Below are 18,157 nucleotides of genomic sequence, written 5' to 3'. Positions count from 1 at the left end.
CTGCTCCGGGAGGATTTTCTCCGCCGCCGTGGGACCAAGGAGGACGGGGAAGCCTCAATAGGATCCGGAGGCTTTCCCCACCCGAGGCGAGTACCCCCCAGGGGAGTTTTTTCATTACAGATTTTCTTTTTAAAAAAAAGCACAGAGACAACGGGACCCCAAATAGCGCAATAGGACACTGAAAGGGAGGAAAGTGGATGAAAGGGAGAGGTACTTACAAGATTGGGTTGCAGCAAGAGCAACAAATCAAACAGGCATGTGGAGATTAACAAACCCATCTCCACTTATTCCAAAATGTTCCGGGATTGGCCGCTATCTAAAAAAGGTCAGGTGCCAGCTGTAGTTGAGCTGCTAGGGACCTGAGCCCCTCAAATGGGTAAGGTGTATGAAGGGGATAACGTTTTTCATGGGTCTCTGCCAATAATTGTACCAATTGTAACACAATGCCGAGCTCTGAGACCCACGAAATGCGTTGCCTGTGCGTATTAAAACTTTTTTCTATTACTTTAGTGTCATTACTGAGGTAAGCCACATCTTTCATTTCATTTTTAGCAGTTTTTTACCGCAATTTTATATTGAATTGGGTGCCTCTTATGCCCTTTGTACAAGTTAATATAGGGATTAGCACACAGATTTCCCGGAATTCCAACCTTTGCATCAGAATTTCACAATTTCATGTTAAAAGTCAGAATTCACTGAATTTTCACATCTAATTTCCGAAAGTTACACAAAATTACCTCCATGAAAAGCAAACAGGCGCCCAATGCAAACATTTTTTCGCACACATAGTGAAAAATGTGTACTCAGCATGCTCAATGGACATCAGTGAGAAAGTTCTATGCGAGCATGCATTCTTCTGCTTGAGCCATTTTTCTCTTCTTCCACTCTTCATATGGAGCTCCTCTCTTTCATCTCCTCCATTGGTTGCTCATGGAACAGATGATTAAACTTCTAACTTTTGTATACAATGCTTTCTCCATTATGGTGCTTACTTATACCAGTACACAAATGTACAGCTACAATTCTGTATGCAAGACATTCAAACAAAGGTGTGTGTAATAGATCACTGTGGATTTTGTCAAATGTATTTGTGCAGCTAGTGACAAAAATAGCATGAAGTAACTATAAGGTGCAAGAATACCTAATTAAGTAGAGAGAGAGAGAGAGAAAGATGTTCCATCTTGAGTTGCCTACCAGCCCTGAAGGTGCCCATTATCAATCCAACTTCACAAACAATCGTTTGGGCCTAGAAACATACGGGAACATGATGAGCAATCTTTTCAGACCAAAATATCCATTCCAATATAAACGATCATTTGTCGCCTATAGGCACCATTAACGACACCCCATCAGATCGATCAACAGTTGATTGTTCACGGGATTGTACCATTGGCCTCCTAGGTGGTAACCTTGAGTCAGGCTCAGGGTGGAAAAAATAAGCCAGGAGCATTAATCCCGAGCTTGATTCAGGGTAGCCATTGGGAGGTACGGGGAGGCAGCGGCCGCGTGGCGGGTTTTCAACTCACCTCCCCTGGGATTCCGACGCTGGCAGCCTTTCTTCTACCAGTGCTTAAAGGATCTCAATCCCTCGGGTGAGAACACCATTTGTCATCATGACAACAGATGGCAATCTCACTATAGGTGTACACCACCACCCGGAGGATGGAGGCAGAATTGCAGCGCTAGATCCCAGGGAGGTAAGTAAGTGTAGGGGCTGCTGCAGATCTCTGTGCAGTTAATTTTTTTTACTGCTTTTAGAGTTTAAAAACATGTGGAGGACACTTGCCCTTTACAGGTCTGTAAAATGACCTGTATATAATTGTAGCTTATGTTGATGGTTCCTGTGATTTTAACAACCCCAGGCTCATCTAAAAGATAAAAGGAGACCAGGAGCCGTATGGTGCAGAATCGTGTTAGAAAAGCAAATTGCTAAGGATGTATATACTCACAAAGGTGGGTTGCAAACCCTTGCAACCACCATCAGAGCAGGAGAAGAAATTAACCGTCCCCGTTTTCCAGGTCTGTGACAGGAACTGGGTGGTCGCACTCTGGAAATTCGTTAGGACAACTAAAAAACTATCACCTCTAAAGAGGTATGACAAGACACTAAAAACAGGGGAGGAGGCGCCCAATGCATAAAAAACAGGCTAACAAGCTGTTAGCCTTATAAACAGAAAGTAATCTTACCTCTCTTAAAGAATTTGGACCAGTTTATTGTAAAATGTCTTTTATTTGAGCACATAAAATTGACAACGCATTTTGTGGATGCTTGCCCACCTCCTCAGGTCAGTAAAAAAAAGGTGCCTTAACTGCTATGGCTGTGTAGCAAGCATGAGCGTCTCTCTGTAGACAGAGAGTTGGAATTAAAACCCAGTTACCGGTTGATGGTAAGTCATCATGAGTTATTACTCGAAAAAAAATCATGTAGAGTATGACAGGTGTTGCAGAAGGTAACTGATAGTATATTTAATTGGAGGTTGTCCTATACCTGCAGTGAACGTACAGACTTTCTCAGACTGTATGCTGAAGATTGCTGAAGATGGAGAATCCAAACTATCACTGCACCAGACAGCGCAGCAAAAAGGGAAATTCACAGTCTGCTAAACACGCCTACAGCCTGCTGTTGTGATTGATGTACAGAGTACAGACATGAGAATAATTACTAAATGCAAACTAAAATGGATCTCTAAGACACTCACTGCAGCTCAACATGGGTAGCTGTAACTAAAGCTACATACACACCTTGTTTTTTATTTGGCATGAAAATCTACAGTGTGTACAGGTACCCCTGATGTCAGAGGCCTCCCCTTCAGCCATCAGACAGGGCAGAAAATCATTGGCCAGTGCTACTGTTGTCCCTGTAGCTAGGGGCTTCCACACCTCCCCTCCCCTCCTCCTATGTGTCTAATCACACGCCTGTACCCACATCGCAGACATGAATGAGATCACAGAAATGATGGCTCATCGCACAAAAAAATTGTTGGGTGGCACAAAATCTCAGGGTCGGTACAGGCCATTACATAAAAAAGTACTCTGTACCATATCAAGAGCAGATGATTGTTTCCATGTTTCAATGTCTCACTGCATGCTTGCAGAAACCCAAAAATGAACCTGAAACCAGAGTGTCTCAAGTAAGGAAAACATCCTGGCAGCCTGCCCTGAGATATGCCCTCTGCTACTCCTTTTATGTATGTTAGAACGAACCAGGGCATACACTCATACAGCTAGAAGATACAGTGCTGCCCATAATAATTATTCATACCCCTGACGAATTTTGACTTAAAGTTACTTTTATTCAACCAGCAAGTAATTTTTTGACAGGAAATTAAACAGGTGTCTCCCAAAAGAAAATAAGATGATGTACAAGAGGCATTATTGTGGGAAACACAAAAACATTTCTCAGCTTTTATTTACATTTGAACAAAAAGTGTCCAGTCCAAAATTATTCATACCTTTCACAATAATCAATAGAAAAGCCTTTATTGGCTATTACCGCAATCAAATGCTTCCTATAATTGCAGACCAGCTTTTTTATCTGCATTCACAGTAGCCATTATCACCAGTTTTCTCAACACAAATTTCTGATGCACAAGGAAAATAATAAACATAATAGGCCAAAAAATGAAGGAGTGGGCCAGAAGAGAGTGGTGACTGTTTTTACTGAGCTGCTACATCATGCAAAAGGACATCCATTACAAGGCCTGTAGATTGGACAATAATTTGTAGCAACCAAGCTAGATGTTCTCCCTAAACTGTGAATTGCTGGTGCAACATATATCCAATGTTTAAACTGAACACAGTGGATAAAGTAGAGAGCAGGATCTGCAGGGAGACACCTGGTGGTGGACAGAGGAAAATGCAGTAGCATGGCATCCTTTTTGTACTGCTTTAAAGAGAAGTCAAGGTGAGGGGTATATGGAGGCTGCCGTATTTATTTCCTTTAAAGCAATACTAGTTGCCTGGCTATTCTGCTGATTAAACCAATACTGGAGTTTCCACGGTAGCAGTGCCAGGTATTGATTGTCCTGGATTTTGCCGGTGCCAAGCCTCGACCGGACTGCTCACACGGTCTCCTAGTTACACTCAAGTAAATCACGAGGCGGCACACCACTGGCTGCAAAGATGCATGAATTTGAAACTATTCTGCTGATTCTCTGCCTCTAATACTTGTAAAGTGCCTAAGTTGCAGCAGTTTTGTTTAGTATTAGTCCAAACCTTTTGGGGTGGAGTATTGTACGCTACATGTTTCAATAATACGAGCAGAGCGACCGACCAGCACCTGCATAGCAGACCTGGAATACTGATCAGGAACAGTTTAATTTCCTGCAAGCTCTGATGATGGTTGCAGGAGTGCAACCCCCCTTTGTGAGTATTATTTACTACCCTATTTTGAATTAACTTATCCCTACGATACTGCATTGGGCCCCTGGTCTCTCTCATTGCAGAATCTTAGCGATTGAATCTACGGTATAACCATCAAAAGTCGTCCCACAGTCCTCATATTGTTTTACAGTACAGAAAGAGTTAAAAAACCTCAGTTGCTATCTATGCAAAAGAGATACAGTCCTGTTTTCTGAAGCACTTAAAGAGTCACTGAAGCGAAAAAAAAAAAAATATGATATAGTGGATTGGTTGTGTACTATGAATGATTACTAGAAGATTAGCAGCAAAGAAAATATTCTCATATTTTTATTTTCAGGTACACTTCAGATAGTGTTTTTTCTAACATTGCATCATTCTATAATATGTGCAGAATACACAACACTCAGCATTCAAAATGATTCTTTCAGAGCAGTCTGTCAACTAATGACCTCTCCTCTGGCAAAGAAAAAGTAAATAGTTCAGGAACAGTTGAGATAATAAAAGTCATAAAACAGCCCTCTCCACGACTTTGAAAGTTGTAGAGCTTAATGGCTTTTTTGCATAGAGATTACAACTGGAGTTTCTTAACTCTTCCTGTACAGGAAACAATTAGACTGATGTATCTGATCTTAATGTTTTATTTCTTAGCTGTACTACACATACAAATCATAATATCATAATTTTTTTTTCGCTTCAGTGTCTCTTTAAACAGCAAAGAGACAGTGAGAGACAGCTTGAAATGCGCGGCCCATCAATTGAGTCTTTCAAGAACCGCGCTTGTGCAGATTGCTCACGGTGACGGGTGCATGCTCAAGCCGGGCGCACTGGCGGACCGCACATGCACAGTTGCGCATGACCGTGGCCGAAGTTGCGCACCTCACTGAGCTGTCAGCGGGACTACGAAGGGGACCCAGAGGACACTGAGGGACCTTGTGGGCTACAGGGGTTTGAGGAAGCACCAGGTAAGTTCAGATTTTCATTTTGCTTGTCTGTTCAGGGTCCCTTTAAAACTGCATCTGTGACAAAATGATGCAATGTTATAGAAAACAAGCTATATAACTGAAAATAAAAATATGAGACTCTTTTCTTTGCTACTAACGTTGTATTTCTTATCCGTACTACACATACAATTCATTATCTTATACTTTTTTTTTCGCTACAGGTTAGCTTTAAAGTGATGCATTTTATTTTACATTATACTTTTTAAAGCAGAAACCATCTGGGATACACTGTAAAGAAAATCCCACCAAAGGTCCCAGTTATTTTCAGTAAAAAATAACCTCCTATATTTATTTGCTAAGCTTTAATAATCCACCATGGCAAAAAAAAAGTGATTTAATCGATACCATTTGTATGCTATTTTTTTCTTTTAAGACTATCCATTTCAAATTCAAATACTATGGGAACAATTAAAATATGTGCAGTGATCTGTATTTAGCAGGCATATATTTTTCACAATGGAAAAGCAGCAGTGAGGCCTATTAAAATAAGCTCAATCTGCCAACAGCTATTTTCAGACTCTGATTTATAAATATTGTCTATCATTTCACAGCAATTAAATACTTTGAAAAATGCGATTATTTTCAGGCCAGTGCAGGAATATCTGCGGGGAAATATGTTTGATATGTCTATGCCTTAACGGAATACGTAATATCATTTTATGGTTAAATATATTTAAGATTTATATCAATTGAGATCAATATTTTCCAACGTAAATGCCTTAAACTCTTTCATGGGTGAGTAATAGAGCATCGTGACAAGGTAATTTAATAATTTTATGTTTGCTGGATCTTCACTGCTTGCTGTTCTTGGCAATGTTTTAGATGACACATGATCTATTTTTGTCTCTATCTCAGCTGGTGATGTCATTTGCTCCAGTTCCCATAACATGAGTGATACCAAACAACAAACTTTGGTTAACTTTTTATCATCAAACTTTCAAGTAGCTGAAATGATTAGACATAAGAGAGAAGTGAAAACAAAAATGACAAAGATGGACTTCTTCAGGAAATTGTGGAATCAGAGGTACTAGTGATCTAATTAAAGGACTAAAGTGTGCTCCGTTAAGATATATATTATCCTAAAAGGCATGACTCCTTTGTGTAAGGGCTAAGAAAGTATTGCTTAACCACTTCAGGACCACAGTCTTTTCGCCCCTTAAGGACCAGAGCCTTTTTCTCCATTCAGACCACCGCAGCTTTCACGGTTTATTGCTCGCTCATACAACCTACCACCTAAATGAATTTTACCTCCTTTTCTTGTCACTAATACAGCTTTCTTTTGGTGCTATTTGATTGCTCCTGCGATTTTTACTTTTTATTATATTCAGCAAAAAAGACATGAATTTTGGCAAAAAAATGATTTTTTTTAACTTTCTGTGCTGACATTTTTCAAATAAAGTAAAATTTCCTATACATTTGAGCGCGAAAGTTATTCTGCTACATGTCTTTGATAAAAAAAAAAACCATTCAGTGTATATTTATTGGATTGGGTAAAAGTTATAGCGTTTACAAACTATGGTGCCAAAAGTGAATTTTCCCATTTTCAAGCATCTCTGACTTTTCTGCGCACCTGTCAGGTTTCATGAGGGGCTAAAATTCCAGGAAAGTACAAATACCCCCCAAATGACCCCATTTTGGAAAGAAGACATCCCAAAGTATTCAGTGAGAGGCATGGTGCGTTCATAGAAGATTTTATTTTTTGTCACAAGTTAGCGGAAAATGACACTTTCTGACAAAAAAGAAAAAAAAAAAAAGTTTCCATTTCTTCTAACTTGCGACAAAAAAAAATGAAATCTGCCACGGACTCACTATGCTCCTCTCTGAATACCTTGAAGTGTCTACTTTCCAAAATGGGGTCATTTGTGGGGTGTGTTCACTGTCCTGGCATTTTGGGGGGTGCCTAATTGTAAGCACCCCTGTAAAGCCTAAAGATGCTCATTGGACTTTGGACCCCTTAGCGCAGTTAGGCTTCAAAAAAGTGCCACACATGTGGTATTGCCGTACTCAGGAGAAGTAGTATAATGTGTTTTGGGGTGTATTTTTACACATACCCATGCTGGGTGGGAGAAATATCTCCGTAAATGACAATTTTTTATTTTTTTTTACACACAATTGTCTATTTATAGAGATATTTCTCCCACTCAGCATGGGTATGTGGAAAAATACACCCCAAAACACATTATACTACTTCTCCTGAGTACGGCGATACCACATGTGTGGCACTTTTTTGCACCCTAACTGCGCTAAGGGGCCCAAAGTCCAATGAGTACCTTTAGGATTTCACAGGTCATTTTGAGAAATTTGGTTTCAAGACTACTCCTCACGGTTTAGGGCCCCTAAAATGCCAGGACAGTATAGGAACCCCACAAATTACCCCATTTTAGAAAGAAGACACCCCAAGGTATTCCGTTAGGAGTATGGTGAGTTCATAGAAGATTTTTTTTTTGTCACAAGTTAGCAGAAATTGATTTTAATTTTTTTTTCTCACAAAGTGTCATTTTCCGCTAACTTGTGACAAAAAATAAAATCTTCTATGAACTCACCGTACTCCTAACGGAATACCTTGGGGTGTCTTCTTTCTAAAATGGGGTCATTTGTGGGATTCCTATACTGCCCTGGCATTTTAGGGGCCCTAAACCGTGAGGAGTAGTCTTGAAACCAAATGTCGCAAAATGACCTGTGAAATCCTAAAGGTACTCATTGGACTTTGGGCCCCTTAGCGCAGTTAGGGTGCAAAAAAGTGCCACACATGTGGTATCGCCGTACTCGGGAGAAGTATTATAATGTGTTTTGGGGTGTATTTTTACACATACCCATGCTGGGTGGGAGAAATATCTCTGTAAATGACAATTATTTGATTTTTTTTACACACAATTGTCCATTTACAGAGAGATTTCTTCCACCCAGCATGGGTATGTATAAAAATACACCCCAAAACACATTATACTACTTCTTCTGAGTACGGCGATACCACATGTGTGACACTTTTTTGCAGCCTAGGTGCGCTAAGGGGCCCAACGTCCTATTCACAGGTCATTTTGAGGCATTTGTTTTCTAGACTACTTCTCACGGTTTAGGGCCCCTAAAATGCCAGGGCAGTATAGGAACCCCACAAGTGACCCCATTTTAGAAAGAAGACACCCCAAGGTATTCCGTTAGGGGTATGGTGAGTTCGTAGACGATTTTATTTTTTGTCACAAGTTAGTGAAAAATGACACTTTGTGAAAAAAACAATAAAAATCCAATTTCCGCTAACTTTTGACAAAAAATAAAATCTTCTATGAACTCATCATACACCTAACAGAATACCTTGGGGTGTCTTCTTTCTAAAATGAGGTCACTTGTCGGGTTCCTATACTGCCCTGGCATTTTAGGGGCCCTAAACCGCGAGGAGTAGTCTAGAAAACAAATGCCTCAAAATGACTGTTCAGGGGTATAAGCATCTGCAAATTTTGATGACAGGTGGTCTATGAGGGGGCAAATTTTGTGGAACCGGTCATAAGCAGGGTGGCCTCTTAGATGACAGGATGTATTGGGCCTGTTCTGAAGGATAGGAGTGCTAGGGGGGTGACAGGAGGTGATTGATGGGTGTCTCAGGGGGCTGTTAGAGGGGAAAATAGATGCAATCAATGCACTGGGGAGGTGATCGGAAGGGGGTCTGAGGGGGATCTGAGGGTTTGGCCGAGTGATCAGGAGCCCACACGGGGCAAATTAGGGCCTGATCTGATGGGTAGGTGTGCTATGGGGTGACAGGAGGTGATTGATGGGTGTCTCAAGGTGTGATTAGAGGGGGGGAAATAGATGCAAGCAATGCACTGGTGAGGTGATCAGGGCTGGGGTCTGAGGGCGTTCTGAGGTGTGGGCGGGTGATTGGGTGCCCTAGGGGCAGATTAGGGTCTAATCTGATGGGTAACAGTGACAGGTGGTGATAGGGGGTGATTGATGGGTGATTAGTGGGTGTTTAGAGGAGAGAAGAGATGTAAACACTGCACTTGGGAGGTGATCTGATGTCGGACCTGCGGGCGATCTATTGGTGTGGGTGGGTGATCAGATTGCCCGCAAGGGGCAGGTTAGGGGCTGATTGATGGGTGGCAGTGCCAGGGGGTGATTGATGGGTGGCAGTGACAGGGGGTGATTGATGGGTGATTGACAGGTGATCAGTGGGTTATTACAGGGAATAACAGATGTAAATATTGCACTGGCGAATTGATAAGGGGGGGTCTGAGGGCAATCTGAGCGTGTGGGCGGGTGATTGGGTGCCGGCAAGGGGCAGATTAGGGTCTAATCTGATGGGTAACAGTGACAGGTGGTGATAGGGGGTGATTGATGGGTGATTGATGGGTAATTAGTGGGTGTTTAGAGGAGAGAAGAGATGTAAACACTGCATTTGGGAGGTGATCTGATGTCGGATCTGCGGGCGATCTATTGGTGTGGGTGGGTGATCAGATTGCCCGCAAGGGGCAGGTTAGGGGCTGATTGATGGGTGGCAGTGACAGGGGGTGATTGATGGGTGGCAGTGACAGGGGGTGATTGATGGGTGATTGACAGGTGATCAGTGGGTTATTACAGGGAATAACAGATGTAAATATTGCACTGGCGAATTGATAAGGGGGGGTTTGAGGGCAATCTGAGCGTGTGGGCGGGTGATTGGGTGCCCGCAAGGGGCAGATTAGGGTCTAATCTGATGGGTAACAGTGACAGGTGGTGATAGGGGGTGATTGATGGGTGATTGATGGGTAATTAGTGGGTGTTTAGAGGAGAGAAGAGATGTAAGCACTGCATTTGGGAGGTGACAGTACACGGGGGGGGGGGGGGGTCTGGGGGGGGGGGGGTCTGGGGAGAATCTGAGGGGTGGGGGTGATCAGGAGGGAGTAGGGGGCAGATTAGGGACTAAAAAAAAAATAGCGTTGACAGATAGTGACAGGGAATGATTGATGGGTGATTAGGGGGGTGATTGGGTGCAAACAGTGGTCTGGGGGGTGGGCAGGGGGGGGGTCTGAGGGGTGCTGTGGGCGATCAGGGGGCAGGGGGGGGAATCAGTGTGCTTGGGTGCAGACTAGGGTGGCTGCAGCCTGCCCTGGTGGTCCCTCGGACACTGGGACCCCCAGGGCAGGAGGCAGCCAGTATAATAGGCTTTGTATAAATTACAAAGCCTATTATACACTTTCCGTGCGGCGATCGGGCAGCTAGTAACCCGCCGGCGCTTCCGAACGGCCGGCGGGTTACAGCGAGTGGTGGGCGGAGCCAGTCCCCGGCGGCTGATCGCGTCACAAATGACGCGATCGCCGCATAGCCACTCCCGCAGCCGCCCCCGCCGATGGGCGTATTGCGGTCGTTTGGGCCCGGACTTTGCCGCCGCCCATCGGCTGGGGGCGGTCCTTAAGTGGTTAAAGGACCACTATCACAAAAAATAGTAACATTTAAAATACATGAAAACACATAAATAAAATTTACTATAATTTACTTTTCTCCTATGGTCCTGTCACTTACAGTAGGGAATAGAAATCTGACAGATCTGACAGGTCTTCGGCTACTCCATCTCTTCATGGGGGTTCACAGGGATTTCTTCACTTTCAAAATGCACTTAGTGAATGGCAGTTGCTCCATCCAACTGCCAAAAAAGTGTATGGTGAGCAGGGAGGCTGATCAGCATCTTTGTATAAATCTTTTTCAGGTAGTGTCTTTATAAAGAATAAAGGCCATGCTGAGAATCCCTTATGGAGTACACATCTGACAGAATTGACAGGTCTTAGACTAGTCCATCTCTTCATGGGGGAATTTCATTAATTTCTGTATTTTCAAAACCACTTATTGAATGGCAGTTGCTCAGACCAATTGCCACAGTGTGTGTGTGTGTGTGTGTGTGTGTGTGTGTGTGTGTGTGTGTGTGTGTGTGTGTGTGTGTGTGTGTGTGTGTGTGTGTGTGTGTGTGTGTGTGTGTGTGTGTGTGTGTGTGTGTGTGTGTGTGTGTGTGTGTGTGTGTGTGTGTGTGTGTGTGTGTGTGTGTGTGTGTGTGTGTGTGTGTGTGTGTGCATCTTCATCTTTGTGTAGATTCCTTCCTGGGACTGCTTTTGTAAATAGTAAATGACATACTGAGAATCCTCCGTGAAGAGATGGACTAATCAAAAACTTGTCAGCTCTATCAAATTTCTTACTAACTAATGTAAGTGACAGCAACATAGGAGAAAAGCTATTTATAATTTATTTTAGCCTGTAAGAAACTCTAGAAAGGCTATTTTTTAACAATTAGGCCACTGCAACTTTAAGACCTCCCTTCAGGGGCATACAACTCAGCATACAAGTGATCCCCCCCCCCCCTTTTCTGCCCACCAACAGAGCTTTCTGTTGGTGGGCTGTGATTGCTGCAGGGTTGTTTTGTTTAATTTTTTGTATTTATGAATGTTTTTTTTAAAATACAATTTACAATTTTTTTTATTTATTTTGTTTTATCACCCCCCCCCCCCCGCTAGCAAATAACAGCGAGCAGCTCTTGTAGGCATTAGCCTATGACAGCCGATCGTCCTCTTGCCTCCCAGGGGTCAGCCGTGTCACACGGCTGTCCCCAGTACAGCGCTTCCATAGATCGCAGCTCTGTACTATGTAAATAGACGAGCTCCAGCATTCAAGCGGAGAAGCACGTGCATAGACGTGCACGATGCCCTGCAAAACCCCGCCCCAGGACATCAAGCCAATTGGTGTGAAGTAGTCCTGAGGCTGCCGCCGCCGCGTTCACCCCAATTGGCATTATGTGGTCAGCTAGGGGTTAATGTTATCCACTAACGTGACATTTAACATAAAAACAATAGATTGCACTTTATGTCAAAATTCTCAAATTACAACAATATTCTGAGTATAAAAAATGAATATATATACCGTATATACTCGCAAGCAAGCCGAATTTTTGACCCCCCAAAAGTGGGCCAAAAGTTGGGGGGTCGGCTTGCTTGCGAGTCATGGGTGGATAGGTGCTGTCCCTCCCCGCTCCCCCCGCGGCTGCCGCTGCTATTACCTTAAGCGGCGCCGCTTCCTCTATCCCCGTCCTCCTCCGGTAAGTAACTCATTCACAGCAGCGCGCCCCCCGCTGCTGTGATGACGCAGGAAACCATAGAGAGCGGTTCCCATAGTAACGGCATCGCCGCTACAGGAAGCCGCTCTCTATGGTTTCCTCGTCATCACAGCAGCGAGAGGCGCGCTGCTGTGAATGAGTTACCGGAGGAGGACGGGGATAGAGGAAGCGGCGCCGCCTAAGGTAATAGCAGCGGCAGCCGCGGGGGAGCGGGGAGGGACAGCACCTACCCACCCACCTACCCACCCATACTGGGGCACTATGCTAGCTATATGGGGCACTATGCTAGCTATATGGGGCACTATGCTAGCTATATGGGGCACTATGCTAGCTATATGGGGCACTATGCTAGCTATGGGGCACTATGCTAGCTATAATGGGGCACTATACTAGCTATAATGGGGCACTATACTAGCTATAATGGGGCACTATACTAGCTAAACTGGGGCACTTTACTAGCTATACTGAGCACTATACTGGCTATACTGAGCACTATACTGGCTATACTGAACACTATACTGGCTATACTGAGCACTATACTGGCTATACTGAGCACTATACTGGCTATACTGAGCACTATACTAGCTATACTGAGCACTATACTAGCTATACTGAGCACTATACTAGCTATACTGAGCACTATACTAGCTATACTGAGCACTATACTAGCTATACTGAGCACTACCTACCTATACTGGGCACTATCTACCTATACTGGGCACTATACTAGCTATACTGGGACATACTGGGGGGATCACGCGGCCAGCGTTTCCTACCCCCGGCTTACATGAGGGTCAATCATTTTTTCCCTTTTTTTGGGGTAAAAGTGGGGGGGTCGGCTTACATGCGGGTCGGCTTGCTTGCGAGTATATACGGTATGTGAGCTGCAACATGCGCAGGCTTGTGGTGGTGGAGCTCAAAACAATAGTGTACTAATTAGTATACTATCGTTCTGCGCTCAATAATGTGAAGGAGTTTATGTGGTGTCACCAATGGTTAGGGCTATAGGCATCCAAGTTCAGGTTCCGAGGCTCTCAACTGCCAGATTACCAGAGCTCCTTCTAAGCCAAATATCCTCCTTGGTGTACTCCACGCGCCCCTGGTCTCAATTCAAGCCAGCCGCTCCACCCCGACAGTTAGTTGTACACCAGGGAGCTACCACTTGCACCAGTCTAGGGATGATCAATGAGATGCAAATAATTTTGAGTTGATGCAGGATTAGGCAAATGTTGTATGCAAATGTATGAAGCTTGAAAATGGACCAATCAAATTTTACCTCAGCATGGATTTGATTGGTTAATTTTAAAACTGCATAAATATACATACAAACTTTGCATAATACTGCATCAACTCGAAACTATTTTGCATCATATTGACCATCCCTACACAAGTCACACCAGGCTTCCATTGCAGTCAATGAAGACACTCTCAGGCCTATGGGACTTGACCCACCCCCCCCAACCTATGCGTTACGTCCACCCCTTTGCAAGCTTCATCAACGTGTGCGCCGTGGATAAATGAGGACCTTCAAATCTAACATCACAGTAATCATGTATTCCATCCCAGTCACCTGTTCCAAACTCATACAATATAATAGTAGCTAAATTGCCCGAAGGCTTCTACAACTGTCATTTGGTTAATGAATATTAAAATTACTATTTTATTTCTTTAAAAGAAGACAGACTGGTATAGTTTCAAGCCTTGTATACACGTACAGAGCAGGGCAGAAGATTGTAGAGATGTGCCACTAGCCTCCAGGCTAGCAACACACTCTGTTGCTATGTGAGAGGGAGGAGGAAAGACAGAGCAGCACACTAGGTGCATCACAGAGCAAGTGGGGTGAGACCCACAACCAGGAAACCCATTTGACAGGAATCACATAACAAGTACTGCTACCATCCCCCTCAACCACCCATAACAAGTATGGCCACAGCACCTACTCTGGGAAATTGGAGGTGACTTCATCCTATAGAAGGCCGTTCCCCCATAGAAGCTGTTCCCCCTATAGTCACACCTCTGTTCCTCCATCCAGATGGAATTACAAATCTCTAACAGGTTAAAAGAAAAAAGAGTATGTATTTTAACTGCACCATGAGAATGAATGCCTACAGCTTTACACTGCATTCTTCATTTTTCTCTGAAGAATATCTGAATATGTAATATAGTACATGCAATCATAAAGTGCTCACTCTACTTCTGGACTATCAATGCAAAAGGGTTTTTTTTTATACATTCTGCACAAATGACAGTACTTAGAGCCACAAAATGTTAAATTTACGTCAAACACAAAGATGAAAATCAGTACAGTTATTCAAGATAAAAGGCAAAATTTTAAATTATTTCCACATTCAGAAGTGCACATTTCTTCTACTAACATCAAAACAAAGGTTTTCCATACAGAAAATATTGCATGTTTCACATTTACAGAGCTGAAGTCTTCCATAAAAGATATTGACAACAATGTACCAAATCAAAGACAACTTTGTGCTGCATTTTTTCTAGCAGATAATAAAATCTCTTCAACAACATTAACTTGCCTTAGAACTGTGAAATGTGAACAAATCTGCCATAATTGAGGGCAGAATAGGGCGACTGTCTACCCAAACAGACCTAGATTCATTAGCAAACCTTATTATAAAATTGCAGAAAATGCATGGAAATTGGCTGGATAATGCCATGTTTGTCACAACATGCATAAAAGCCATCTTTGCTCGGCTGCTATATCAGTAGAAAGTGTACACCTCCAACCATAACCTTTTTTCCAATGGGATGCCCAACCTTCTTTCTCAAAGAACGGAGCTATTCTAAAAATCATACTGGTAGTTGAAATTAACCCTTAGACTGCCAGCCTTTTTTATTTATTTTTTTAATTACACACCAGTGTCATTTATGTTTGAATTGTGTATAAAGGATTCCAGAGACGAAAAAGCTAAATCTACCTTTCGTTTGGGTCCCTCGTTGCAGCTCTGGTCCTCCCCAGTGTACCACCAGCTGTCGGTAAGGATCGCCTACCCATCGGCGGGTCGGTGCTTCTGCGCATGCATGCATGCAGATGTCAAAGGGTTAAAATGTGTATATATATATATATATATATATATATATATATATATATATATATATATATATATATATATATATATATATATATAGACACTGGGAAGAACTCATGCTTAGAACTGTCTATTTATTTTGTATTTTATAATGTATCCTAATTTACTGTATACCTAGGCCTAAGTGATAACTGGGACTTGTTTACAGTGCTGAAGAGATAACAACAAACGTTTTTTAGATGTTACCTTTAATTACTAACTACAAGATTTCCTAGCAAGCTTTCAAAACTTTACATTTCTTAATCCAGTTCTGTATTATGTCCGAAGAAGAAACCTAAAGTTTTGAACACTTGCAATGAAATCTTGAACAGTTTATTCATTAAAGCTATTACATAAACAATTTTTATTGTTATGTCTTTTTCTTCATGGCCTAAATAACAACCCCTGTTAGAGGGATTATTAGAGATAATTATGAGTGAAAACTACAGGGCTGATTTAAAGACAGAAATACATACAGAAGCAACCAATCAGGTTCTTATTGGTTTATTCAGTCAGTAGCTGTATAGACATTTAAAGATCTCAAAAAAGGGAGCATTGCAATTCATTATTTTAATTATCTATGTGAGGGAAGTATTGTACAAAATAGTATCCACTGAAATTTCGCAGCTTAATGACAGCAGCGAGCGTTATAAATTCCCTGCGCATGCAATGCAGCTATAGTGTGCGCTGCTAAATTACGTTATGCTACAATAGTTTAACGATCGCTTTGTTAAACTTAATGAGCGCTCCACTGAACCCCACCCTGACCCCAGCGGGTCCAGTGGCTTCAAAGGACGAGCATTCCTGCACTTTGATTGGCCCTGTAGGCTGCCTCACTGGACCCACTGAGCTCAGGGCAGGTTCAGTGGAGCGCTCTTCAAGTTTAACGACACGTTCGTTAAACTATTGTAGTATAACGTAATTTAGCAGCGCACGCTATGGCTGCATAGCGTGCGCTGTAGATTATAACACTTGCTGCTCTCATTAAGCTGCTAGTGAATCAACCCCTTTGAGGCATATGGGAGAAAAGCCCTTTACAAATAACGTTGTTGTCATGAGAGTCATTCTAAAGTGAGAGAGGATTGTGCTTGCAACAAAAGCTCCTCTCCACAAAAGCAATGTAATAATCAGGTCAGGGAACCCCTGAAACAGTTCACAACACAAGTGAATTACTTCTATTGTTGGGAAACAATTCTAGTGAAGGTAACATAAAAAGAATACACTCTGGAATCTTCAAACACCATTATCATCTATATACTGTAGATAGAAATGTGGTTTCAAGTTTCATGGATCTGGCATTGTTACAGCTGAAGTCAGACGTTTACATACACTTGGGCCCTTTCACACTATAAAGTGTGCTTTGTGTTATGTTGTAACACAATGCACAATCTTTCTGATGCACCACAGAAGACATTTAGTAATGAATGGCAGACACTAGTGGGCTGTCCACAAAAAAAGTGTATCAGTGCACTGGAGCTGCGCCAAAGGAAGTGTGAAAGGACCTATTTGATGCAATGGATTTTTTATATACTGTCTGCAGTGCACTGTACCACTGTGCTTATTAGTGTGAAAAGAGCCTTAGGGTGATGTCTTCAAAACACACTTTATAACCCCTCCAGTGATTTTATGCTAACACACTATAAAACAATCATATGATTTAAGACATCTACTTTGTGCAGTGCAAAAGTACATTTTCCGACACCAATTATTTCATTTTTTATGGACTATGTCACAATTCCGGTGGTTCACAGGTTTACATACATTATCTTAATATTTGGTAGCTTTCCCTTTAAATTGGTTAAGTTGACCCAAATGTTTAAGTAGCCTTCCACAAAGCTTTTGCTAGCTACTGGAATTTTGGCCCTTGCTTGTACATGATTTTTCAGTTATGCCCAGAAAATGTCAGTCAGATTGAAGTCATGGCTTTTTGATAGCTACTCCAATACTGGGTCCTTATTGTCCTTATAGGACACATCCGAGCTGTAGGAAAATAAAAAAAATCCACTTACCTTCCTCTAGCCCCTGCCAGCTGTCCTGTGCCCTCGCCGCAGCTACGCTCACCGATGGTGTCCACTGCTCCTGCGCGATCTGCTCTCAGAGTCGCACTGACATCATCCGGACTGTACTGCGCAGGCGCAGTAGTTCTGCGCTCTGAGCAGTACAGTCCAGATGATGTCAGCACAACCAGTGAGCCGCATGCTGGAACGCAGAAGAAGCCGACCCGAAAGCCAGCCTGGCGAGGTCGGCATCTGCACCGGAGGGGACCAGGAACCACTTGAGCTGCGGCGAGGACACATAACGGATGCAGGGGGATGGAGGAAGCCACAGGTTAGTGGATTTTTTATTTTTATGGTGCTCGAACTTTCCCTTTAAGCAAATTTGCCACAACCTTGGAGGTCTTGAGGTGCCTGTCCGATTGGAAAACCGATTTATGACTGACCTTCAGCTTCCTTGCTGACATCTTGAGATGTTCCTGAAGTATAACAACATAATTTTCCTTCCTCACAATGAGATTTATTTTGCACTGTTCTTCCGGCAGGAAAATGCCTCTTAGCATAGTGCCCCCACCTCTATGCTTGATGGTTATAACGGTGCTTGTTGGCTTTCAAGCCTCACCCTTTTTCCTGAAAAGACATTTG

General features: G+C 42.8%; 1 long non-coding RNA gene across 1 annotated transcript in view; it reads left to right on the top strand.

Annotated features, from left to right (window-relative positions):
* LOC137518748 (uncharacterized) overlaps positions 1 to 5,314 on the top strand; it is a 31,913-nt gene extending 26,599 nt beyond the window's left edge. The window contains exon 3 of the long non-coding RNA XR_011020890.1: positions 5,060 to 5,314. This is a non-coding gene — a long non-coding RNA (uncharacterized lncRNA). The remainder of the gene's footprint in view (positions 1 to 5,059) is intronic.
* Positions 5,315 to 18,157: the final 12,843 nt, after the last annotated feature.

The sequence above is a fragment of the Hyperolius riggenbachi genome, chromosome 5 (genome assembly GCF_040937935.1).
Source record: "Hyperolius riggenbachi isolate aHypRig1 chromosome 5, aHypRig1.pri, whole genome shotgun sequence".
In the NCBI taxonomy this organism is placed as follows: Eukaryota; Metazoa; Chordata; class Amphibia; order Anura; family Hyperoliidae; genus Hyperolius; species Hyperolius riggenbachi.
This window is presented reverse-complemented; position numbering and strand designations above follow the sequence as displayed.